This window comes from Muntiacus reevesi, chromosome X (assembly GCF_963930625.1).
Source record: "Muntiacus reevesi chromosome X, mMunRee1.1, whole genome shotgun sequence".
In the NCBI taxonomy this organism is placed as follows: domain Eukaryota; kingdom Metazoa; phylum Chordata; class Mammalia; order Artiodactyla; family Cervidae; genus Muntiacus; species Muntiacus reevesi.
Window position 1 is genome coordinate 26873459 of NC_089271.1, and position 25806 is coordinate 26899264.

A 25806-nucleotide genomic window follows, 5' to 3' on the forward strand; every position below is an offset into this window, starting at 1 on the left:
TCAATCTTAGAAAAGATAAATGTAGAGTTTAATTAGAAAATAGATGTCTCTCTGAATGTGAGGTGAAAGCTGGATAAAAATGCTTTTCTGTCTGCTTCAGAAGGTACTATTCAAGATATGTCATTGTTATAATTTGAAAAGTATTACTCAGAAAGAAGACAGATTTCAGTTCAGTAGCTGTGACTATAAGAAGACCAAGAAATAAAAGCCAAATGGATGAAAGCTAAGTCATGGATGAGTGAATTTAAAAATTATCACATATCTTTAAAGTTAGCTGAAGAATTATAGCCGAATCCCAATTTGCCTCTCAACAAAATGATAGGCTTAGAGATCTTTACAATGAGATATTTCTCATGATGTAAACTGAAGCAAGAAAATTTCTTATTCCATGGTACTTGGCTTGTGTTGCTTCTTTATGAATTATGTTCTGATATTTTTAGATGACTGAGAATGTCAAAATAATATTGAGTCAGATGTATTGTCTTCATGTCTTTCATGAGCTTAAAACAGCCCATTCTCTAGAATGGCAATCAGCTGACATCAATCTGACTCTGAAAGGAAAGCTACAGGATGGCACTGCAAAAATTACCTGTAAATCTAGCATACAAGTTTAGGTCAGACCCTGTCAGTGGGAGGAAGTAAGAAGCAAAGACTTGGACCAGGTTTGGGGAAGCCTGGACCAGAGATCAAACTGCCAACATCCGCTGGATCATCGAAAAAGCAAGAGCATTCCAGAAAAACATCTATTTCTGTTTTATTGACTATGCCAAAGCCTTTGACTGTGTGGATCACAATAAACTGTGGAAAATTCTGAAAGAGATGGAAATACCAGACCACCTGACCTGCCTCTTGAGAAACCTGTATGCAGGTCAGGAAACAACAGTTGGAACTGGACATGAAACAACAGACTGGTTCCAAATAGGGAAAGGAGTACATCAAGGCTGTATATTGTCACCCTGCTTATTTAACTTATATGCAGAGTACATCATGAGAAACGCTGGACTGGAAGAATCACAAGCTGGAATCAAGATTGCCAGGAGAAATATCAATAACCTCAGATATGCAGATGATACGACATTTATGACAGAAAGTGAAGAGGAACTAAAAAGCCTCTTGAGGAAAGTGAAAGAGGAGAGTGAAAAAGTTGGCTTAAAGCTCAACATTCAGAAAACTAAGATCATGGCATCTGGCCCCATCACCTCATGGGAAATAGATGGGGAGACAGTGGAAACAGTGTCAGACTTTATGTTTTGGGGCTCCAAAATCACTGCAGATGGTGATTGCTGCCATGAAATTAAAAGACGCTTACTCCTTGGAAGGAAACTGATGACCAATCTAGATAGCATATTAAAAAGCAGAGACATTACTTTGCCAACAAAGGTCCGTCTCGTCAAGGCTATGGTTTTTCCAGTGGTCATGTATGGATGTGAGAGTTGGACTGTAAAGAAAGCTGAGCACTGAAGAATTGATGCCTTTGAACTGTGGTGTTGGAGAAGACTCTTGAAAGTCCCTTGGACTGCAAGGAGATCCAACCGGTCCATCCTAAAGGAGATCAGTCCTGGGTGTTCATTGGAAGGACTGATGCTGAAGATGAAACCCCAAAACTTTGGCCACCTCATTCAAAGAGTTGACTCATTGTAAAAGACCCTGATGCTGGGAGGGATTGGGGACAGGAGGAGAAGGGGACAACAGAGGATGAGATGGCTGGGTGGCATCACCGACTCAATGGACATGGGTTTGAGTAGACTCCGGGAGTTGGTGATGGACAGGGAGGCCTGGCGTGCTGCGATTCATGGGGTCGGAAAGAGTCAGACATGACTGAATTACTGAACTGAACTGAACCAGACAACTATAAGTTTAGATTTCTTAATTCACTGTACATACACAGACATCGATTAGTTCTTTCCACAGTAACACTTCATAGCAGACACCATAAAACCTCAGTAGCCTACACATGTCTGGAATTATCTGCTGACCTTGTCTGAGGATCAGCTGGTTATCGGTTGATCTAAACTCTTTCCAGTTTGGATAACTAGAGGAACTAGGCATAGTCTGCATTTCTCTCATCATCTAGAAGGTTAATACTGGCATATTCTTATGACAGTGGCTAAGGTACAAAAGAGAGCAAGTGGTAATATGCAAAGGCTCTAGAGTCTTAAGCTCAGAAGTGGTCCATAATCACTTTCAGCATATACTATGGACTGATCAAAATTTAATGAGCATAGATTCAAGAGGTGGGACTATGCATCTTTAGTAAGAAGAACTCCATGTTCTCACGGTAAAGGGCATGAATGTAAGAGAGGAATAAAGAATTCAAGTCAGCATTGCAGTTTCCCATTGTATATAGCACTGAGTTCCTAGTCTCTGTAGATATCATGCTGTGCAATGTCAGTAATGAAAAGCCTAAGACCTGAGAGTAATTTCCAAACACATAGGGCTTGTTAGAACACAAATTACTAGACCCATCTCCTGGGAATTCAGTTGAGGGGGGAACCTGAGAATCTGCATTTCTAGCGAGTACTCCGGTGACACTGATGTTGCTCATCCAGGGACCACAATTTGAGAGCCACTGTTCTATGGATTTGGAATTAATATGAACTTTTAGGGATACTAAGACAACTAAAGGGCATTGATATTTATAGGAAAGGCAATGTGAAATGAAGTGGGAGAATCTGAGTGAGATCATTCTCCACATATCCAAGAGTTCATTCAGAACAGCAGATTAATCAAGGGCCTTTGCTGCCAGCTTAACATGATCTGATGTAACTGATCCAGGTAGCCAAGCAAACAGCATAGAGCTGAGAATGACTGTTTCATCTAATGCCTGATGAAAGTCACACACAAGACTCTATGTCAGCAAACAAATTTTGCAAGGATCACTTTCTTGGAAAAATTAAATAAAATAAAGGTTTGAGACACCCATCACACTTTGAGCAGATCAGTAAAAGCACCCAACTTTTTCTAAGGGCAGATTAGCTGCAAGTTGGGGGACAAAGATAAGCATGAAGAAGTGAGTTTCTCTGTGAGTTTTTCCTATTTAAGCCCTGATCTCTGCTGGGACATGATAATAATAGGTAAGGGGTTATTTCTGAAGGAAGAGAAATCACAATGAAGCAATGAATAAATGAGACCTTAATTTGGGGGAGAATAGGAAAATACAGTTAAACTATTTTCAGGGAATCTGTGCACTACAACCAGGAAAGGTAATGTGATAAAATGTGAAGTTTTTAATATTGAGACCTATGTGAGGCTTAGCTTAGCCTGACACCATGGTTAAGTACAGAGCAGAAAGAGTTCCTAAGCTATTATTAGGCAAATAAAAAGCATATTACATTTTAAAAAAATGCTATTTCTAAAAGTGTGCAGGCAAATATCAAAAGTGAATCATTTCAGATCCCTATCTTTGGAGGCATCTTTAACTAGTACTCATTGCAACCAAAAAAAATGAGAAGGTGTAAAGAGCATATGAACTCATTCAGGATCAATTTTATTAGTGTCTCTAAATGCTCATTTCAAAATTGAAATTAATAGAGCAGGGACAAAAAAAAAAAAGAGAGGCAAGTTTTCAAGCTTCTAAACCTTTTCTTTATTGATCCCAAGTCCTTCTATTTAATCTTAATGAAAAAAATTTATATAAATAACTAAACTAAAGGGCAACAATGATTTTTTGGAATAAATATACATCTGTTATGCTAATACAGATTTGAATGGAGCATTTTGCAAATTTCTTTAATAAATAATATTACATGAGCATAAATTTAATAATATAAGCATCATTAAGTGTTATTTATGCAATCATAAATATACATTTACATGCTTCAGTTCAAATGTGAACAAAAATCTTGGAAAACGGTGGTTTTGCCACTGAGAGAGATGTCTCTCTATCATTATTAATTCCCTAGACCACACAGACACACTGAGAAGTGAATTCCAATTTAACTGAAATGATAAGACAGATATTATAAAGTCACACTGAGGTTATTTTTATCTTTTTATCTATTTAAGTGTTTTCCCTATGAAGTTCCCCACTTCCACCTCCATCTACGACCACATGCAGTGAAAATGTTCCCTAAAACTCAGGAGAATTAATAGATTAGTGGTTATCACACAATCATAGCTCCTCGTTTGTTTTTTCATGTTAACCAAAAAGAAAAGCTGCATGAGAGCATCTCTAAAGATAGCAAGTGGCTTTTTAGTTATCTGTGAAACCTCGCTTTAAATATAGGGAGAAGGAAATCACTGGAAGTTAAGGAAAGAAAATGTGCAGAGAAAAAGACCTATCAATTGAGAAATATACATACACACATATACCATGTCCTTCTCATCTACCAGAATAGGAAGATGGATTTCATTTGAGTTGGGCATGGGGATTAGAGGCAGAAATGCAAATAAAGGAAACCAAATTTAGGCAAGTTTCTTGAGTATCTTTTCCCAGTGATTTAACAATTTGAGTGTTCAGATAAATACAGAATCTTACTAAAGGGTAAAGACAATGCTGCTTTCTGTTAGACTTGCCATAAAACCCACTTTCTTGCCTAAATTCTTTTGACCTCAGAAGCAAGAATTTCAGGAAGTGGTGGGATTAAGTTCGAGGGTTAAGTTGCTGATGTCTAGACCACTTGGAATTGAATTCAAATAAAAATCAGAGCCCTCGTGGATGAAAAATTCATCAAACTGGTTCCATATTTAAAAAGACTGTTAGAGTCATATAACTAAATGCACTTTTGCTTCCAAAGAACTTAAGTTACTTATCTGTAGCATGTGAATTCCAGAGTGCAGTGCCTTTATTTAATGCATCCACTGTACCAGTGAGTCAAATTTCACCAAAATCCAACAGAAATTTAAGTTTAGTGAGAAGAACGATACTCCTGAGTATGTATTCCAGAATCTACTTAAATCTAGCCCAAAGTGTGCCATGAATCTAGCCCAAAGTGTGGACGAATTAGATTCTATCAAAAAGAAGCTGACCCTGAATTCTCCCCTAGTAATTTGGTTGTACTGCAGAGTTATACTATCATTGAAAACATCTAAGACTCTATTCCCAGTTTCTTGTCAGTAGTCATTAGCATTGTCATTAGCACTGTCAAATCCCTCCTGTGGCCACTTAGACATGAGTAGACCCTCTGGAGCCCACCATGGATGCAACTATGTTCTTCAAGGGTCCCAGGCTGAACTGGCCTCTGGCCTCAAGGAGGTGTTGATATCAGAGGCCAATTCACCCTGGGCCCCCTCAAAGAAGATATTTTCATCTGAAACTAATTCATTTCCCACTACTTTATGTAACAGAACCATAGAATAATGTACTTTTGGCAGGAATGCTTTGAAGCTCATAAGCAGGGCAGATCAATTCAGTCTCTGAAGAAACAGAGTGATGGACAACAGGCTTTCCCCAGTAATTAAAATGGTGAAGGTTTATTGTGGGTTTACTACGTTCTGGGTATTATAAACCTGCATATTTCATTCAATTCTCACAAGAATGACATGACATACATTTTGTTACTATTTTCATTTCACGAAAGCTAATGATGATTAGAGAAAATAAGCAATTTTTGTAGTCATTCCTAATAAGTAAATGAACCCCAAAACATGGGTGATTTTCCTTTCCAAAAATGTGTGTCATATTTTGCTTAAAGTTGTCAATGACAGGGAGGAGGAAATGGCAACCCACTCCAGTATTCTTGCCTGGAGAATCCCGTGGACAGAGGAGCCTGGTGGGCTGCTGTCCATAGGGCTGCACAGAGTTGGACATGACTGAGGCGACTTAGCATGCATGCATGCATTGGAGAAGGAAATGGCAACCCACTCCAGTGTTCTTGCCTGGAGAATCCCAGGGACAGAAGAGCCTGGTGGGCTGCCGTCTAGGGGGTCACAGAGTTGGACACGACTGACATGCTTAACAGCAGCAGCAGTCAATGAAACAGATGGGGAGAAAGGATATAAAGGATGGGGAAAGGAAAAGGAGGAGGGAGAGAGGAAGAGACATAAAAAACTGCATTTGGCTAAAGGTTGAGTTGCTTTGCTTTGTGTCTCTTCTCTCAGACAATACTTGAGGAGAATCCTAATGTCAGCTAATGAAAGCAAAAAAAAAAATTTTTTTTTTTGAGAGCAAGAGTCTTTTCTCAGGCACCACTGTGCCCCCCAAAGCCCACCTTCTCTGGTCTCACAGTTATTGTACTAAAAAAGATATGAAGTATTTTAGAACTCTAGAGATTCTCCTTTTTTCTTTTTCTCTTTTTTTGGCCATACCATATGGCATGTGGGATCTTACTTCTGTGACCAGGGATTGAACCTGTGCCCCCTGCATTGGAAGCGTGGTGTCTTAACCACTGGACCACCAGGGAAGTCCAAGACCCTCCTCTTTAGCATTCTACCCTGAGGGGAGAAAACTGGTTTAGATATATCACCTAAATGTATACCAAGTATGGTCTGTTTGTCAAATAATTGGCTATTTTCTCTATATACATCATATGTATTATGTAATAGACTCCTATTCTTGCATTAGCAAAGAATTTTATTATGACTAAACTGGAACTAGAACACACATTGTATTTTTATCTCTTGAATCAGTTCCAAATTAGAAGTTCTAGATCTATTTGCACCTGATGGAAGTAGCAGCAATGAATTTGACCAAATGAACCATTTTCAACAAGGCTGTTTGGTAGGGGAAGAAATGTTAAGCTGTTCAGTTTCTCACATAGTCACCTTTTTCCCTCCAACTTCATGGTCAACTTAATGCTTTTCATCAGAAACATTAAACTTCATTAAACTTGATTTTTTTTAAAGAAACATTAAACTGTCTAATGCCTCAGGGAATCTTAAAACACCACAGCATCCTCACAAATAATTCAAACAACATATGCAATTGGATTGGCTCGAGTGAAATATTTTGACTCTTCAATGAGAATGGAGACAAAAAGGCACCCAATAATCTTTTCTTGTCTAAGCACCCTTACAGGTAAAATCTACATACTAAGAACCTTCCACTGCTCCCCAAAATTTGTCAAGTTGGTCAATTTGCTCCACTGCAGTAAAGTAAGGTCTTGAAAATATTGTCCTTTTATGGGAAGCTTTTTTTTTCTTATTCTAAATTTCTTCATAATATACAGATATTACTTTTTTAATGTGTGCAGACTAAAAGGTCTCACCTTTGGCTTCCATTGCAAATATTCTGAATGTTGATAAAAAGATGGTTTATACTGATATCTGTAATGATGGGGGGGGGGCGGGGATCCTGACTCCCAGAGTACTAATCTAGGATTCACTTGCTCCCACTTTTAATCTCAACTCTAGTTCTATGTTTATGACTTGTCTATGAATTCAGCTGCCTCATCTAAAAAATGAGGCAATTAGAGCTCCTCTGTCTTTAAGAGCTACTGTGAGATGACAATTCACCGTATCCAGGAAAGGAAGTGTTTATATCCTAATTTCCTATGGTTCCATTTCCCTTCAGTCCTAAGTCACTTATCCACCCAGCCACCCACACACTCTCATGCTATTTCTTCCCCTACTGGCTTCAGCCTTGCCCTTTCTCTTTTTACTTTTCTTTTTCTTTAGTATTTTCTTATACTTTCTCAGTTTGATTTTCTTTCCTCTTCAGCCCTAAACTTGTTCATTTTCCTCTCCATGGGGTCATCGGAACAAGCAGCCATAGGTCTCTATGATCACTTAGGTCTTCTGGACAATCATATGCTATCAATATTCACCAGCATTATATCCACTCATCCCCCACACCTAATCCCAAGAATTGACTGTTAGAACTTTCAAGAATTATGATTATTAGATATTTTAAGAAAAAAGAATTCAATTGAACCTTGAATTGTACCTATGGCACAATACACTGTATGTCAGTGATAGGACAAAGAAAATTTCCTCTACATTTCTAGGTTCTTCAGCTCAGTTAAGTTGCTCAGTCGTGTCCGACTCTTTGTGACCCCATGGACTGCAGCACACCAGGTTTCCCTGTCCTTCACCAACCCCCAGAGCCTACTCAAATTCATGTCCATTGAATCAATTATGCCATCCAACCATCTCATCCTCTGTCGTCCCCTTCTTCTCTCACCTTCAATCTTTCCCAGCATCAGGGTCTTTTCAAATGAGTCAGTTCTTCACATCAGGTGGCCAAAGTATTGGAGTTTCAGCTTCAGTATCTGTCCTTCCAATGAATATTCAGGGCTGATCTCCTTCATGATGGACTGGTTGGATCCCCTTGCAGTCTAAGGGACTCTCAAGAGTCTTCTCCAACACCACAGTTCAAAGGCATCAATTCTTCGGCGCTCAACTTTCTTCACAGTCCAACTCTCACATCCATACATGAACACTGGAAAAACCATAGCCTTGACTAGATAGACCTTTGTTGGCAAAGTAATGTCTCTGTTTTTTAATATGCTATCTAGGTTGGTCATAACTTTTCTTTCAAGGAGCAAGTGTCTTTTAATTTCATGGCAGCAGTCACCATCTGCAGTGATTTTGGAGTCCCCAAAAATAAAGTCTGTCACTCTTTCCACTGTTTCCCCATCTATTTGTCATGAAGTGATGAGACCAGACGCCATGATGTTAGTTTCTTGAATGTTGAGCTTTAAGCCAACTTTTTCACTCTCCTCTTTCACTTTCATCAAGAGACTCTTTAGTTCTTCGCTTTCTGCCATAAGGGTGGTGTCATCTGCATATATGACGTTATTGATATTTCTTCCAGCCAGCCTGGCATTTTGCATGATGTACTCTGCATAGAAGTTAAACAAGCCGGGTGACAATATACAGCCTTGATGTACTCCTTTCCCAATTTGGAACCAGTCTGTTGTTCCACGTCCTAAGTTCTAACTGTTGCTTCTTGACCTGAATACAGATTTCTCAGGAAGCAGGTCAGGTGGTCTGTTATTCCCATCTCTTTAAGGATTTTCCACAGTTTGTTGTGATCCACACACTTGAAGGCTTTGGCATAGTCAATAAAGCAGAAGTGGATGTTTTTCTGTAACTCTCTTGCTTTTTTGATGATCTAATAGGTGTAGGTTCTTCAGGGTGGTCTAAGAATTAAATTTACATGACACAGATTAACAGAAGAAAATCCCACAAGTGTTTAATAGCAAGTATATAAGGGAGAGACCTGAAAGCAAGTAGGACCCTGTGGGGTCCTGCCTTCCCTGAGTTCCAAAGGGCAGATTCGGAATAGTTGCTAACCAAGGAAGGGAGGAGATGCAGAGACAAGGGAGGGGGAAGCCAAGAAACAATAGTGCAACCTTGGAGTAGAGTCCTGGTTCCACCTCAAGGGATGTAAATAACAATGTCTTTAAACTCTTTAAGATGTCAGCATTCAGAGAAAGATGACTGGAGGCTATAGTAAAGGAATCTCACCAACAAGACTACCTGAGACAAGATGAGGGGTGCAGGCCTAATGCATAGCCCAATCTTATCCGTAACCCCACCCTTGAACTATTGCTATAAACCTCATCAACTCTTCCTGGGTTGGGACACATAGTTTTTCCAGGTGAGTACCTGCTGTGTCCCCCTTTGCCTGGAAAAACAATGTCTCCAAGATTTAATTCAGCAACATGTACAGAGGCTGAGCTTTTGGCATCAGACCCAGGAGACTTGAATAACTTGTCAAAAAGGCCAATGCCTTTCTTTACCTTAAATACTGTCTTCAGCTAAAGAAAGGTGTTGGGGGTAGTAGTTAGGAACTTGAAAGACAAGGAAGACAATGGACGTAGAGATGGAAAAGCAAATCTTAGGTAAGCAAATGTTTGCTGGGCCTGGCAGAGATCATAGGACACAGAGTGGACTCTGATCTCCAGGCTTGGTTTCCCCCACCACACCTCACCCATGTTCTCTGGTGATTAACTCTTTTCTGGAACAGGTCATCTGTCTAGGGCTTCCCTGGTAGCTCAGTTGGTAAAGAATTCACCTGCATTGCAGGAGACCGTGGTTCGATTCCTGGGTTGGGAAGATCCCCTGGAGAAGGGATAGGCTACCCACTCCAGTATTCTTGGGCTTCCCTGGTGGTTCATATGGAAAAGAATCCACCCACAGTGCGGAGACCTGGGTTTGATCCCTGGATTGGGAAGATCCCCTGAAACAAGGCATGGCAACCCTCTCCAGTATTCTTGCCTGGAGAATCCTCATGGACAGAGGAACTTGGTGGGCTACAGTCCATGGGGTCACAAAGACTCAGACACAACTGAGAAATTGAGCATATGCTGGACCAGGCAGAGACCATGGGACATAGAGTGAACTCTGATCTTCAGGCTCAGTTTCCCCCACCACACCTCGCTCATGTTCTCTGGTGATAAGTCTTTTCTGGAACAGTTCCATTATCTAAATTCTTTGGGCAGTTTGCAAGCATGTTCAGTTGTGTCCAACTTTTTGCTACCCCATGGCTGTAGCCCACCCACCAGGCTCCTTTTGAAGAGGAAAAGTTAAAATTTTACATAACCTCCTGCTCCTTCTGCCTCTGTAACCCAGTTGCTCCTTGCAAAGTTTAGATCACATAGGTCTCAGAAAGTGGGGACTCACAATACTAGGAACTGGAGCTTATCTCACTCACCTTTGTCCTGCTCTTTGCAATCACCCTAGCCCCTACAAACCCTCAAACCCACTTAATCATGCCCATCCATGTATAAAAAACTCTGTAACCCCTTTGTTCGGGGTTCAGAGCTTGGACTATTAACTCCTCTGGGCCCACCGGTATAATAAACCCGAGTTCTCCAACTCTCTGAGTGTGGTGCTTGATTTCTCGAGTACTGGTTTCTGCAACATTTCTGGAGGTCCCAGGGAGATTCCAACCACGCCAGCCCCTTGAGCCACCAGATTGGTGGCTCCGCCAGGCCGGAGTGAAGGAACCCAGAGGAGAATGAGAAGGCATGCCAGCTGATGGTATTCCAGGTTCTCTTCCAGACTGGTGTTCTGACTCTCTGGATGGCCAAGCCCCAACCAGACTCATTGGAGGGATGGACCAACTCACCAGGAATGGCCACAGGATAAGGTAAGGCTCCGGGACCAGTCCCCAGTCGGGACCTACCCCAACAGGTAGAAGAGGAGACCCAATCACCTCCTGGGCTCCTAGGAAGGGAGCGACAGTTAGGAAACCTGGGGACTCAGGAGAAGGGAGGCATTGTGATAGCCTCTAAATGACTGTGAGTGCGTGATTGCTGACTGAACAGAGTGAGAGAAAATTTTTTGGGAAACTGCAAAGCCAATTCTTTTTACATACACAGTTAAAAACAACTAGCTTGTTAAAAGGCCTGCCTAGGAAAAAGCTTGAAGTTAACACTTTCCATGCCCTTGAAATATACAGCCCACTTTGCTTGATGCCTCAGTCTTGGGCAAATTAGAACTTAAAGCAAAAAAAGAAAAAAAGAAAAAAGAAAAAAATAGGGGTCAAAGAGATATTTTAAATCTCAAACAGAAAACTATAAGATGTCTGTCTGTCTGTCTGGATTTATGTATGTCTCAGTGTAAGTCTTTTGTTTTTTCTTTGTTTGTTTGTTTTCTGATAATATTGCTGAAGTTGTAAATGCATTTTAATTTAATTGGCCTAAAAAAAGTAAATGCTTACAAATCAAACAATTCTAAATACAAGAAAAATTAACCTAAATAAATTTCAGATTCACATAAACTGGGAAATATTCAATATTTAAAATCTACTATTAATGCTTATTTGCTAATATAATAAGGAAGATGTATGTTTTTAATAAAGAAGATACAAAAAATAAAATTATGTTTTATAAAGAGAAAAGAAAGTAGATCTGATTTACAGGTGGCTGTTACAGAAAGTGATTAAAAGGTTTGTGGAAAGTGGACCCTAAAAAGTTTTGTGCATGGTTAGGAATAACTAAGTTTAAAATAAATTTAACTTAAAAAAATAAATAAAATAAAATAAATTTAACTAAGTTTACCTAAATAAGTTTAAAGTAAGGTGGTGCAAAACTTGAATTTGGCCTTTCTCTGTTAACAGGACATATTTTCTTCAGATGTTGAACTGCTTTTAATAATAAGATTTAAGTTTCTTTACCTCTTAATTGATCTGTTCTATATTTACCTTTAAAATCTTTTGTTAACTTTGGCTAAACGAATAACTATTATTTCACAGTGACTTATATGATCCTACCTGACTGAGTGTTATAAACCCTTTTAATATTTATTGACAAAACTTCCTAAATAACTTGACTTCTAACTAACTTTGGGATGATTCAGAGGACCCCTGAGACATCCCAAAGAACTATTAAGCTTCCTGGGTTCACTGGACATGTTAAATTACATGAGAAGTACTGTTGAAGGGGTGATAAATCTTTTCAGATTATACCATATGGTTGATGTTACTAATATAGATATTCTAAAATTGTGCAAAATTCCTATAGATCTGATATGCCCTCATAAAATATGGTCAATTATAATTCTAGTTATCATATTAAAGTGTTATGACCAGGTTTCTTTGTCAATTGCAATAGAATCAGATTTTAAACATGCCTTCTATGGTTTTATTCTCATGTCTTTAGAAAAATACCGCTAGTTCTTCAAGATTTATAGAAAAGACTTTCTAAGATTAAGCAGATAAACAAATTTTGTTATTAACAGTAAGCTGGTACCAGACTGAAATTTGGTCTTCTCTCTATTTAGTGAACAAAGTTTTCTTAAAATGCAGCTTTCAATATCAGATTATGAATTTCTTTGCCTTTAAGTGATTTATATTTGTTTTTAAAATTTTTTTGTTATTTTGATAAAGTAAATAAACATTATTTAAGATTATGGTACATGTAGACAAAGCTCTTTCTGCTTCAACAACAACAAAAAATAGTTAGACCTCACAGTTAAGACTTTTGCTATCCTGATGTCCTTAAAATATGGCAATAGTCTGCTCCTAAATCAGGAAATTAAAAATAGAGAAACAACAGCTGAAAATCAAAGAGCCAGGGCTATGGGAAATCCAAGAGGGCTGCTTGGCTTTTCCAGGCTCCCTGACAGACCTCATTTTTATTTGATGGGTTAAACCCTTCCCTGGCTACAGTGTTAATGCCCTCACAATGAGTTCTCCAAAAAAAAAAAATTATGTTTCACTGAATATTAAGTTCTAGTTTTGTTAATTAAGGTCTGTGCTTACTAAGACTCCCTTTTGAGATAGTTCCTTGTTATGTTTTATATTGCTAAAAGTTTTAATTAAATTATTAAAAGGACTCTCTAAGATTGTTTCTGAAGCTTGTTTCAGTCTTGGTCTTTGGATAAAGGTCAGATGCTCCATGATGTACAACCAGGAGATTAACACTTGGCTATAATCATTTAACTGAGTCAGAAGACCTGGGGTATACTGGGCTATACCAAATGAAAGTTCTTGACATAAATTCTTCTTTATGACCTTACTAATAACTGTTAGCTTTACTATTTTCTGTGTAGATTGCTTCAGAAGATTATTTCTTATGTTACCAAATGTGTGACTGAGCCTGTGATAAAATGCTGATGTGCAGTTTCGTATGAGATCAATAATTGTAATACTGTAACTCTAGATATGGAAAAAAGCAACAAGAAGACATATTTTCCTGGACCAAGAGGCTAGTAAGACAGGTATGGTCCAGACACTTTTGCTACTTACAAGGCCTGGTCTAGTGACAACACATTGAGTGGCCTGTCAATGGAATCTTTGTTAGACCTGGGAATGAGCCTTCCCAGCACCATGAGACACAATGACCATGAAATACCCCTAATACAGGGTCAAATATGTGGCTATGAAGGGGCCCTGCTGACTGGAAGTTGGCCTTTGCCAGCTGCCTCTACAGAGATTAAATCATGACTATTACAAGATGCTGACCTTGAACACCCCCTTGAAAGGAGTTCAGGATGGAAACAAAAAATAAGGCACTCTGTGCTCTGGGAAAACCCCAGAAAAACAGGCCTTCAGATAGTCAGATGTTTTCAGGTAAAGATTTTTATGAGTCCAAATTCTTGCATCTTCTTATGCCTAGAGAAACTAATGTTATGAATCAATGTCTGGACCTGGTTCTCCTGGCTAGCCCCTCAGCAGCTTTCCTACATCTATTAGTCTTGGGCTAGATATCTTTAACTTTCTTGCTAAGTTTGTTTCTCCAAGTAGTAGTACAACAACAATATCCCCCAGCCAACACCCAGACAGTGCTGGAACAAGCTGCCTTATCATTCTGTGGACTCTCATCTCCCTCTATAAATGCACCCCAAGGTCCTCAGGCTATTCTCCCTTTGAGATCTTATGCGGGAGACCACTGCCAGTGATAGAAAAGCTCATGGGAGACCACCAACAACCAGCTGACCTGGAGATGTCCCGACACCTCCAAGCCCTGGGAAAAGTCTTCCACCATATCACCTGAGAAACCTGAGAAAGTACACCCATTCCTTTGGGCAACAGGGTTCATCCCTATCAGCCAGGAGATGACGTAGGGGTTAAAGACTGAAAAAAGGAACAACTTCAGCCAGTTTGAACAGGCCCTCACATGGTCATCCTGGCAACCCCTACTGCTCTTAAAGTTACAGGCATCATCCCTTGGATTCACCACACCAGAGTCAAGAAGGGAGCAGCTTCCTGTGATAAGGACACCTGAAAAGCAGTTCGGGACCTCGAAAACCTCCTCAAGGTCTGGTTCTGAAGACAACAGCCCTCACCCATGAAGGACGCTGAGCCCTGCTCTAGTCACACCAGAAGCTGACTAGTCAACGCACGGCAGAAGCTTGAGGATTCTTCAGCCTTGCTCCGGCCACAATCCAGCAGCTGGCTGGTCGATGCACGGCAAAAGCTTGAAGATCCAGCTATCAAAATATCGAAGGATTTTCATTGTCAACCCTGGCCTCTATCCCTAATCACTATTATCACTGTGCTTTTCATTACAGGACCAACTCGACTCCCTGGCTGAGGTGGTTTTACAGAATAGCAGAGGGCTAGACTTGCTGACAGCTGAAGAGGGAGGACTCTGCCTCTTCTTGAATGAACAAAGCTGCTTGTATGTAAACCAATCAGAAATAGTCAGGGACATGGCCCAACAGCTAAGGGAACAAATCATAAAAAGGAGAGAGAAACTAGCTAATTCCTGGGGTCATTCAGACAATATCTGGAGCTGGACATCATGGCTTTTCCCTTTAACCAGTCCTTTCTTCATATTCTTTGCAGCGCCCTTGTTTTGCCCTTGTATTCTCAATGTAATTACCAGTTCATAACCTCTTGGATTAAATCCATAAAGTTACAAATGATAATAGCTGAATATAGTCCCCTAAATGATGGGGAGCTCTGAACATCCTACCAAAACATGAGATGATGCTTTCTACAACGAGTGATAGAAGCATCAAGAGGGGGGAATGAAAAGGAAAAATTAAAATTTTACATAACCTTCTGCTCCTTCTGCCTCTGTAACCCAGCTTGCTCCTTGCAAATTCTAGATCACATAGAAAGTGAGGACTCACAATACTAGGAACTGGAGCTTATCTCACTCATCCTTGTCCTGCTCTTTGCAATCGCCCTACCCCTGCAAACACGCAAACCTGCTTAATCATGCCTGTCCATGTATAAAAAATTCTGGAACCCCTTTGTTCAGGGCTCAGAGCTTGGAGTGTTAACTCCTCTGGGTGCGCCAAGGTAATAAACCTGAGTTCTCCAACTCTCCGAGTGTGGTGCTTGGTTTCTCAAGTACTGGCTTCTGCAACACTCTGTCTTCCCAGGAAAGAACACTGGAGTGGGTTGCCATTTCCTTCTCCAGGGGATTTAGGCAGTTTATGGGAAAGGTCAAAACTTCCTCCTGAGGTTTTTGGGTCTGGATTGTTTTCAGCTGCAAAAAAATCTGCATGCCGAAGAGACATTTTGAAGTGGCAAGTTTCGCTTCCCCACATCAGTTATTTCTATACTTTTTATTTTGGGGGCCATACCATACAGCATGTGGGATCTTAAGTCCCTGAGCAGGGATCAAATCCATCCTCCTGAACTGGAAGCATGGAGCCTTATCCACTGCACCACCAGGGAAGTCCCTAGTTTTTATATATTTTTTTAAATTCTCTGGGTGATTACTCAGAATGTACTATAAGGTTAAAATGACCTTATATTTTATTATATGGATTAATAGTGTGAAATAAATTCATATTTTATGACAAGAAAAATTTAAACATAAAAAAAAATGTTCTCTGCCCTTTGGCCTACTCTCTCCCTGCACTGTGCATTGTGTATCTACATGAGGCATCAATCAAGCCTCCTCAATCAACAGAAATACCTGCTCATAAGGAGCAACGTTCTCCCAGCATCAGCAAGATAAGTCCTTAAAGATAACATTTCTTTTTAATCTTGTGAGGGGCCATGATGACCCATAACCTATTACTCATGAGACTGTGTAAACTGTCAATAATACATCATTTAATGCACAGCCCTCTGTCTGTCTCAATATTTATATAACTGTGCATTGATCCTCAATCAGTGGAAGAGTTCTCAGAACTTTCTGAGAGCCTGTTCCCAGGCTTCTCCATCCATGGGATTTTCCAGGCAAGAGTACTGGAGTGGGTTGTCATTTCCTTCTCCAGGGGATCTTCCTGACCCAGGGATCAAACCCAGGTCTCCCACACTGCAGATAGACACTTTACCCTCTGTGCCACCAGGGAAGCCCGCTTCCAGGTAATAACTCTCAATTTGACTCAAGTAAAATTTTCCATTTCTTTCTTAGATCAACTGATTCATTTTTCATCAACAGTACTGTATTTTAAGTTTTAACATTTCTTTTTAAAACCAAACCTCCAATGTGTGTAAAGCTGGAGAGCTTATGGATTAAGTTGTGTACAATTTAACAGCCTATTTCAATGAATAGCTGGGGTAAAACAGCCCATGGGGGGTGTGGGGTGTGAAACTTTTTGCTCTATTAATAGAATTCATGGAAAAGAGGCTGACTTTTTTGCTGCTACCTACTCTCTTATAAATGGAAACTTCATATATTTTAACTGAACACATTGTTATACCTTATATATCTCTATGAAAACATTTTTATTAAGACAGTTTTATCAATATTTTCCAGTTTCATACACTGAATCATCCTGAACCAGTTCCTTGGGGTGGTGAGGGGAACAATTCACCAAGAAAATGTATAAGGCAACTGGAGATTGTGTTTTACCAGTAGACCCTTCATAAGAAACTTGTCAGCACCAAATTATGTGACTTGAATAGTTAAAAAATCACCTAGGTACAAAGAATGTACATATTTGAAGATGTATTTATGTTAAAAGTGAAGTCAAGTGCCTCTAGCAAGTTACACACAAGCAGCAAAGACGAGTCAATGAGTTGAAAATGACTGACTGGTACTCTAACAGTGGGGAAAAAGGGGCAGGGCATAAATTTTGAAAGAATGACATAACCCAAGGACACAACATAAACCAATGATTAGAATCAAATGGGACCAAGATGGCAGACAAGACTAGACCTGATCTTCAATGAGCAAGCGAAAAGACAGAGGTGCCATGACAGTTCCAAGCCACTCTCAAAAGACGAAGGCATGGGTGGTGGCCCAATTCCTGGAAATGTCCAACCCGTCTCCAAAATAGATGGAATAATCCTCCCACTCATTAGCATATGGGCCTATGAAATCTAACCACACCACATTTTGCGGCCACATTTGCCCTCTGCAATGGCTCACATGCTGTCTGTGGAGTGTACTTCTCTCTAAATCTGAATAAATCCACTTCTTACCTATCACTTTGTCTTTCACTGAATTCTTTCTGCAATGAGACATCAAGCATCTGAGCTTCATTAAGTCCTGAAACCAGGGACTGTGGGTTTTGGCTGGGTTTGAGTCCCAGCCGTGTGGGTTCGAGTCCCAATCTGAGGTAAACGGTTTCAGTACATTTCCTTCTTTGTACGTGGGTCAGTTCATATATAACCTAAAATTGAAGGTAAGCACAGTTATAGATTACACATTATGATTATACATTATACTTGAGAAAACCTAGGATGATCGGCAGGCATGAATATCATGCTGAGGATCATACGGGTTAGAAAGACATCTATAATAATAAGCCAAAGCCTATCCCATCCAAATTCACCCTTGTTTTCACTTGTTAAAGAGTTTCACCACTCTCCTGGTTGTCTCAGGAAAACACAGTCTTCTTTCCCTCAGTGCTTCCCAGGACAAACAGGAAAAAGTCTCCTCTGGCTGTTCTAAGCCCCATGCTAAAACATTCCTGGACCTTTAAAAGGGAGGATGCCCTCCTGGGACTGATCAAATGCTTGACCAGCTGCTGTAGGTATGAAACCATGAGGAGGAGACTCAGAACTAGGGAGACTGTCTGCAATTGCCAGCTCTGCCTCCTGCAGAGTGCCTTTTATCTGGTGCCCCAGCAATATTTCCCTTAAAACATGTATACTCTCACTAACCTTTCCCAGTCTTTTTCCTAAGGATGATGTACTCTAGCTCTTTTATCTTTGCTCTTATCCATGATGCTAAAGTAAATTTAAGTCCTGACTCTGATGCTAAGCTCCCAGATGTAAAATGAAGCAAAACAAAGCAACAAAATCCTCATGCTTTTCTCTCAAAATAATCTGGTCTTGATAATCAAGAGTCTGTGCCTCAATATCATGTTTATTGAAATAAGTCAGACAGAGAAAGACAAATACTGCATGATTTCATCCATATGTGGAATCTAAAAAATAAATACACAGAATAAAACCTAGACTCACAGGTATAGAAAAAAATTAGTGGTTGCCAGAGGGAAGGAAGGGCAAAATGAGAGAAGGGAATTGGGAAGTACAAACCCTAAAACATGGCGATAAAAAGTACAGCATGGGAATATAAGTAAATAATATTTTGTTAACTTTGTATGGTGATAGATAGTAATCAGACTTGTGGGTATCATTTTGCAATGTATACAAATGTCAAATAATTTTGTTATACATGTGAAACTCACATTGTATGTCATCTGTAACTCAAGTTAAAAAAAAAACTCTGCACATAAATAAAAGAGTTTTAAAAACTTATCTAGAAACTCAGTTGATTGTTTTGTTGTTTCTGAGATCTTTTGTGTCCTACCTTCCCTGGAGCAAATAATTAAATGCCTCATTAAACTCAGTGGACGCAGTGGGAGTGGAACAATGTGAAAGAGTTAGGGAAGAGTAGAGAAGATAATATCAGCTAGTGTCATCCACTGTGAGCCCCCTACACAAAGATATATATTTAAATGACTCTTTAGGCTGGCCTGAATTAGTGATGAAGATTGAACTCAGTAATAGTCACCTAATAATTTACCAAAAGTCAATGTGACAAGGCACAAAGGCTCCACCTAATATTAGTCCCCACAGCACCTGGTGAATATTGGAGTTCATCCAAGTGTCACTCCAAACTATAACCAATTGATTGACAGTAACAAGGAAATAGCTGAATCACAAAAGTGTCAGAAAACCAGAGAAGGGAAAATAACATAGTACAGTCACTAGTCATTTGTCTTATCCACAATTATCTTTCATTTGTTTACCAGTACCTCTAAGCAGATATTGCCACTGCTCAGATAGCCTTTGTTAATATTCCATTAACAAAGGTTATCTGAGCAAATCTCTACATCTTCCAACATGAAAGAGCTTAAATAGTTCAGGCTGACTCTGAATCCATTGTGCTGTGCTTAGTCGCTCAGTAGTGTTGGACTCTTGCAACCCCATCGACCATAGCGCGCCAGGCTCCTCTCTCCATGGGATTCTCCAGGCAAGAATACTGGAGTGGGTTGCCATGCCTTCCTCCAGGGGATCTTCCCAACACAGGGATCGAACTCCGGTCTCTTGCATTGCAGGAGGATTCTTTACCATCTGAGCCCCCAGGGATTCTAACACAATACCTCAGTGAACCTTACATTCGCATACCACACGACCTACCGATAGGTAGATTGTTAACAATGGCTGACAATTTGTTCATGTCTCCCTGAATCCACAGTCTCAAATAGCTTAATGTCCTTTTTTAAGGTTCAAAAGAAATCAAAACCAAATAACATATTATGTTTAAAGTAAGAGTATAATAAATACCAAATCTGGGATAGTGAATACCTGAGGGTAGGAGGGGAGTGATGGAAGCAGGGGAATGCAATAGAGAAGGAGCTTGTGAATAATAAGCTAATGTTAAGGATTTCTTGTTGGATTGGGTTGAGTGATAAATTCCTGGGTATTTATTATGTAATAAACAGACAAATGAAGGCCAAGCATGAATCAGTGATGATAATTCATTGTAAACCAATAATTATGTTTAATTGATCTGTTCAGCTGAAGCGCCACACAATTAACTAATAAATGGATGGCAAAATTATATAAATAAATGCAAATAAAAAAGAATTGGAATACTATTCTTAATATATTAGTTTAACAGGCGTTCAGGTCACAATTTCAAAGGAGACAAGTACACTTTATAAAAATAAATGGGGACTTCCCTGGTGGTTCAGTGCTAAAGAATCTGCCTGCCAATTCAGGAGATACAGGTTCAATCCCTGATCCAGGAAGATCCCACATGCCATGCAGCAACTAAGCCTGGGCACCACAACTATTGAACCCACAAGCCACAACTACTGTAGCCCGCGCCCTGTAACCCATTCTCTGCAATAAGAGAGGCCACTACAATGAGAAGTCTGTGTTCCACAACTAGAGAGTAGTCTGTAAGGTGAATGCAGAGAAAAAAAAGAGCAAACCAGGCATTCAGGCAGAGAAAGATTTATTATAGGAAGAAAGTGACTGGCTTTAGAGAGAAACCAGTGCTCCCCCCTTACAGCCAACCCTTCTTATACCCTACTGATGGGAAACTGTATCCCGAAGGGAGGGGGCCTTTGCTTAGCCTTAGCCTGCAGCTGGGGTCTTGTGATCATGTAGTTGGAAGGGTCTCATGGTGTGGGTGGTCACGTAGTTTTGAGAAACTGGCACCAGCAGGGAAAAACAGGATATCACCTTAAGGAAAAAGCAGGATGCCACCAGAGCAATGTGGCCACTGTGAATTCACCCCTTGTTCGTCAGGCAACCACAATGGGCCATTTTTAAATAATACGCTATGAGCCCCTTGTGGACCCTAACATAGTTCCCACTCACTACAACTAGAGAAAAGTCCACACATCAGTGAAGACCCAGCACAGCCAAAAATAAGAGAAAATAAATGGCAAAATTCACAATGAAGTTGTAATACTTATGAACAGGAGTTGGTGATGGACAGGGAAACCTGGTGTGCTGCAGTCCATGTCGTTGCAAAGGGTCAGACACGACTGAGCGACTGAACTGATACATCAGATAACGGCAAAAATATTCAAAAGGCAAATACTACAAATAGTAAAAGAAAAATGAGACAGACTAACACTGGTGACGGGAGATAATAGTTTACATTTCTTGGTCTATAAAAGACCAAAAAGACAAAAAAAACCTCTAAAGAAGTAGCATATGAAAATAGAATATTTAATAAAATATAAAGTGAACCAAATGCTGTATTACTAAAGGAGACAATACAGATTCTTTTCAAATAACCCAATCTTAAAAAAATCTTAAAATATTCTTAAAAATCAGTAATATGTTAGCCACAAAGAAAATCTCAACTGCAAAATGTAGAAATAGAATAAATGATTAACATTTTCTAATGAGAATACATTAAGATGTTAATAACAAAACCCAGAAACTAAAAAACTCTTTTAACTACTAAAATTTTTACATACTTTCATATATTAGTTGAGCCAAAAAGGAAATACTAATGGAAAATTAAGAGTATCTAGAAAATAATCATTGAAAATTATGTATCCAGACTGACAACTTCAATGAGATATCACCTCACTCTGGTGAGAATGTTCATCATCAAAAAGTCTACAAATAATAAATGGTAGAGAGAGGGTATGGAGCAAAGGGAACCTGTTTATACTGTTGGTGGAAATGTAAATAGGTGCAGCCACTATGGAGAATAGGATGGAGGTTTCTTAAAAAGCTATAAATAGAGATATCATATGATCCAGCAAGTTTACTATGGGCATATATCCAGAAAAGATGAAAACTGTAATTACAAAAGAGATATGCACCCTAATGTTCATAGCAGCACTGTTTATAATTGTCAAGACAGGGAAGCAACCTAACTGTTCAACAACAGAAGAATGGATAAAGAAAATGTGTTAAATATATATAATGGAATATTACTAAGTCATAAAAAAGAATGAAATACTGCCATTTGCAGCAACATGGATGGACCTAGTGTTTATCATCCTAAGTGAAGTCAGACAGAGAAAGGCAAATATGATATCATTCTATATGTGGAATCTAAAAAGTAATAGAAATGATATATTTACAAAACAGAAACAGACTCACAATCATAGAAAGCAATCTTACAGTTACCAAAGAGGAAAAGTTGAGGTGAGGGATAAATTAGGAATTTGGGACTGACATATACACATTACTATATATAAAATAAAGAACAAGAATTTACTGCATAGCACAGGGAACTATATTCAGTATGTTGTAACAACCTATAATAGAAAAGAATACATATAACTGAATCACTCTGTTGTACACCTATAATTAACCAAGTATTAAAAATCAAATACACATCAATTTTTAAAATGTATCTATTAGGACTAATTAAGTAGCTAACCTTTCTGTTATCCAAATCAAGAAAAGAGGGGAAAGTAAATAAGAAATAAGTTAATTTCTTAAGTAATTTCTTAAGTATTTAAGTAATTACTTATAAGAAATAAGTAAATAAGAAATAAATAAGAAATAGGTGAGGAAATTAAAAGGATCATAGGATGCTATTTTGCTCAATTATACATAAATAAATTTGAAATTTGGGATGAAATAGATAATGTGCTAGGAAAATTAATTTACCAAACTAATGTAAAATAAAGGATATATAATACTGGATTTCTGCAGGAGAATTAGGAAAAAAAATTTATCTAATGGTTATTTCCTGAAGCACTATTGACAGTAACTCTATTAGATGAGTCAATCTGGGTTCTCCAAGAAGCACACGTCAAGACAAGATCTGAAGTGCACAAAATCTTTTGGAGAACTGCACGTGAAAGATCAAGTATGACTGAGTGAGAGAAGTCAAGGGAAGACTTCAGGCCTCAGTGTAGATCTAACATCTGTAAGGTGGAAGGAAGAGGAAGGAGAATCCAGTAAGAGCCTTAGACTGGAGCGCAGTTGTGGGAGGGTCTTGGCCATGTTGTCGGGAAATCCAGCAGGGGCTGCATCCCAGAGGGGTCCCACCTCTGCCAGAAGTGGCCCATTTCAAGGATACCTCTTATCTCCTCAAAAGCATTTTTCTAGAAATTATCTTCAATCTAGCCTACTTCATCAGTTTTTCTCTCTTCATCAGATCATTCTGATCAGCACACAAACCTGCTGTTTGATCTCTCATCTCATCAAAATATCCCCTCATCCTCTTTCCCAGAGTAGATATGACCCCATTTCTATGCTCTCTGTGGCAGCAAAACTTTTCCCAAAAAATTGCCTGTGCTTACCACTCCTCTAATTTTTTCTTAGAACTAATTCATTTGATTTTGCACCTCCACCACTCCAAGAAAAACATATCTATCAAGTTCTTACCAGCAACCTCTACTATCTCTAAACCAATGGTCAGTTCTCAGTCCTTATCTTAGCTGATCTATCTGCACAGATGTTTTTTTCACTTTTTTCTTCTTCTTCATGTTGTTGTTCAGGTGCTAAGTTCTGTTGACTCGAGACTCCATGGACTGTAGCATGCTAGGCTTCTCTGTTCTTCACTATCTCCCAGAATTTGCTGACTCATGTCCATTAAGTTGGTGATGTCTTCTTCTCTGTTCTTCACTATCTCCCAGAATTTGCTCAGACTCATGTCCATTAAGTTGGTGATGTCTTCTTCTTCATATATATATATATATATATATATATATATATGAGCTTCCCTGGTGGCTTAGACGGTAAAGCGTCTGCCTGTAATGCAGGAGACCTGGGTTCGATCCCTGGGCTGGGAAGATCCTCTGGAGAAGGAAGTGGAAACCCACTCCAGTACTTTTGCCTGGAAAAATCCCATGGACAGAGGAGCCTGGTAGGCTACAGTCCATGGGGTCGCAAAGAGTCAGACATGACTAAACGACTTCTCTTCATATGTGTGTGTGTGTGTGTGTGTGTGTGTGTGTGATATATGTATGTATTTGGGTATGTGTTGTTATGTGTGTGTGTAATTGCAAAATAACTATACAAGTTTTAATATTAACAATAAGTTAACTAAATGAAATTTTAAGATGACTTTGATAGTATTTTTGTCTTTGGAATATAACCCATCAAGGTTATTCAGTCAAAGTACTATGTTTTAAAGTTACTTGAAATATAATTCCTCTCCCCAGGATTATGCCACCAAGTTGATATACAGGTCATTTCTTTCCATTTCATATATATTTTTAAACTTTTTGATACAATTTTTTGTTTTTAAATTTACATGGTTCCCTCTTACACTGTTGGTGGGAATGCAAACTAGTACAGCCACTACGGAGAACAGTGTGCAGATTCCTTAAAAAACTGGAAATAGAACTGCCCTATGACCCAGCAATCCCACTCCTGGGCATACACACCGAGGAAACCAGAATTGAAAGAGACATGTGTACCCCAATGTTCATCGCAGCACTGTTTACAATAGCCAGGACATGGAAGCGACCTAGATGTCTGTTGGCAGACGAATAGATAAGAAAGCTGTGGTACATATACACAATAGACTATTACTCAGCTATTAAAAAGAATGCATTTGAATCAGTTCTAATGAGGTTGGTGAAACTGGAGCCTATTATACAGAGTGAAGTAAGTCAGAAAGAGAAACACCAATACAGTAAATTAATGCATATATGTGGAATTTAGAAAGATGGTAACGATGACCCTATATGCGAGACAGCAAAAGAGACACAGATGTAAAGAACAGTCTTTTTTTTTTTCCCCAGGGGCGCCAGGACCAACGATCACCAGCTGCCCCACTAGCAAAAATTATGCTTCCGAAATGTCTTGAAGTCAGTTCCGTATGTAGAGCAAACGAGCTGCCCTACGTGTGCCACTCATGACAGAAGCCCTTTTTTATAAAGAACAGACTTTTAGACTCTGTGGGAGAAGGCTAAGGTGGGATGATTTGAGAGAATAGCATTGAAACAAGTATATTATCATATGTGAAACAGATCGCCAGTCCGGGTTCGATGCATGAGACAGGGTGCTCAGGGCTGGTGCACTGGGATGACCCTGAGGGATGGGATGGGGAGGGAGGTGGGAGGGGGGGTTCAGGATGGGGACACATGTACACGCCTGGCTGATTCATGTCAATGTATGGCAAAAACCACTACAATATTGTAAAGCAATTAGCCTCCAATTAAAATAAATAAAAAAGAAAGTGAGCCCAAGTTAAAAAAAATAAATAAATTTACATGGTTCCTAGGTTAAATTATAAAATGTTGTACATTCAGAGAGGTCTAGTTTCCATTTCAGTCTCTTCTTTTCCCTTTTACAATCATGTTAATTGCTTATAAAACAAAATTTTATTTTTGAAAATATGTGGAAAAATATAAGTGGATATCCATATTTCACTCAATTTCTTAGAAAACATTCAATTAGTAAACATTCTCTTCTGATCTTTCCTTCCCTTTTCCCTTCCTTCGTTTCTCTCTTTCATGCAATGTCTTACAAATAATTCAACAGAAATATTTTGCAGTCAAATTTTCTCAAGCCCTCTCACCCCCATCTCTTCACACTGCTACAGAGCAACTGTACAGATGTCCCATATTTATTCAAACAGTGCACATCTGAGGGACTTCAGAGTGATTTTGGGCTCTTCCTCTTATATCAAGCTAGTGCTCAGTCATGTCCGACTCTGCGATGCCATGGACTGT

At 39.2% G+C, this 25806-nt stretch overlaps 2 non-coding genes across 2 annotated transcripts; one reads left to right on the plus strand and one right to left on the minus strand.

The window, feature by feature from the left end:
* The first annotated feature begins 23844 nt into the window (after positions 1–23844).
* On the plus strand, positions 23845–23916 carry TRNAY-GUA (transfer RNA tyrosine (anticodon GUA)). Its single transcript has one exon. It is a non-coding gene; the product is annotated as a tRNA-Tyr (tRNA).
* Positions 23917–24871: 955 nt separating this feature from the next.
* LOC136154969 (U11 spliceosomal RNA) lies at positions 24872–25004 on the minus strand. The gene has a single exon (XR_010660663.1). It is a non-coding gene; the product is annotated as a U11 spliceosomal RNA (small nuclear RNA).
* Between the last annotated feature and the right edge of the window lie 802 nt (positions 25005–25806).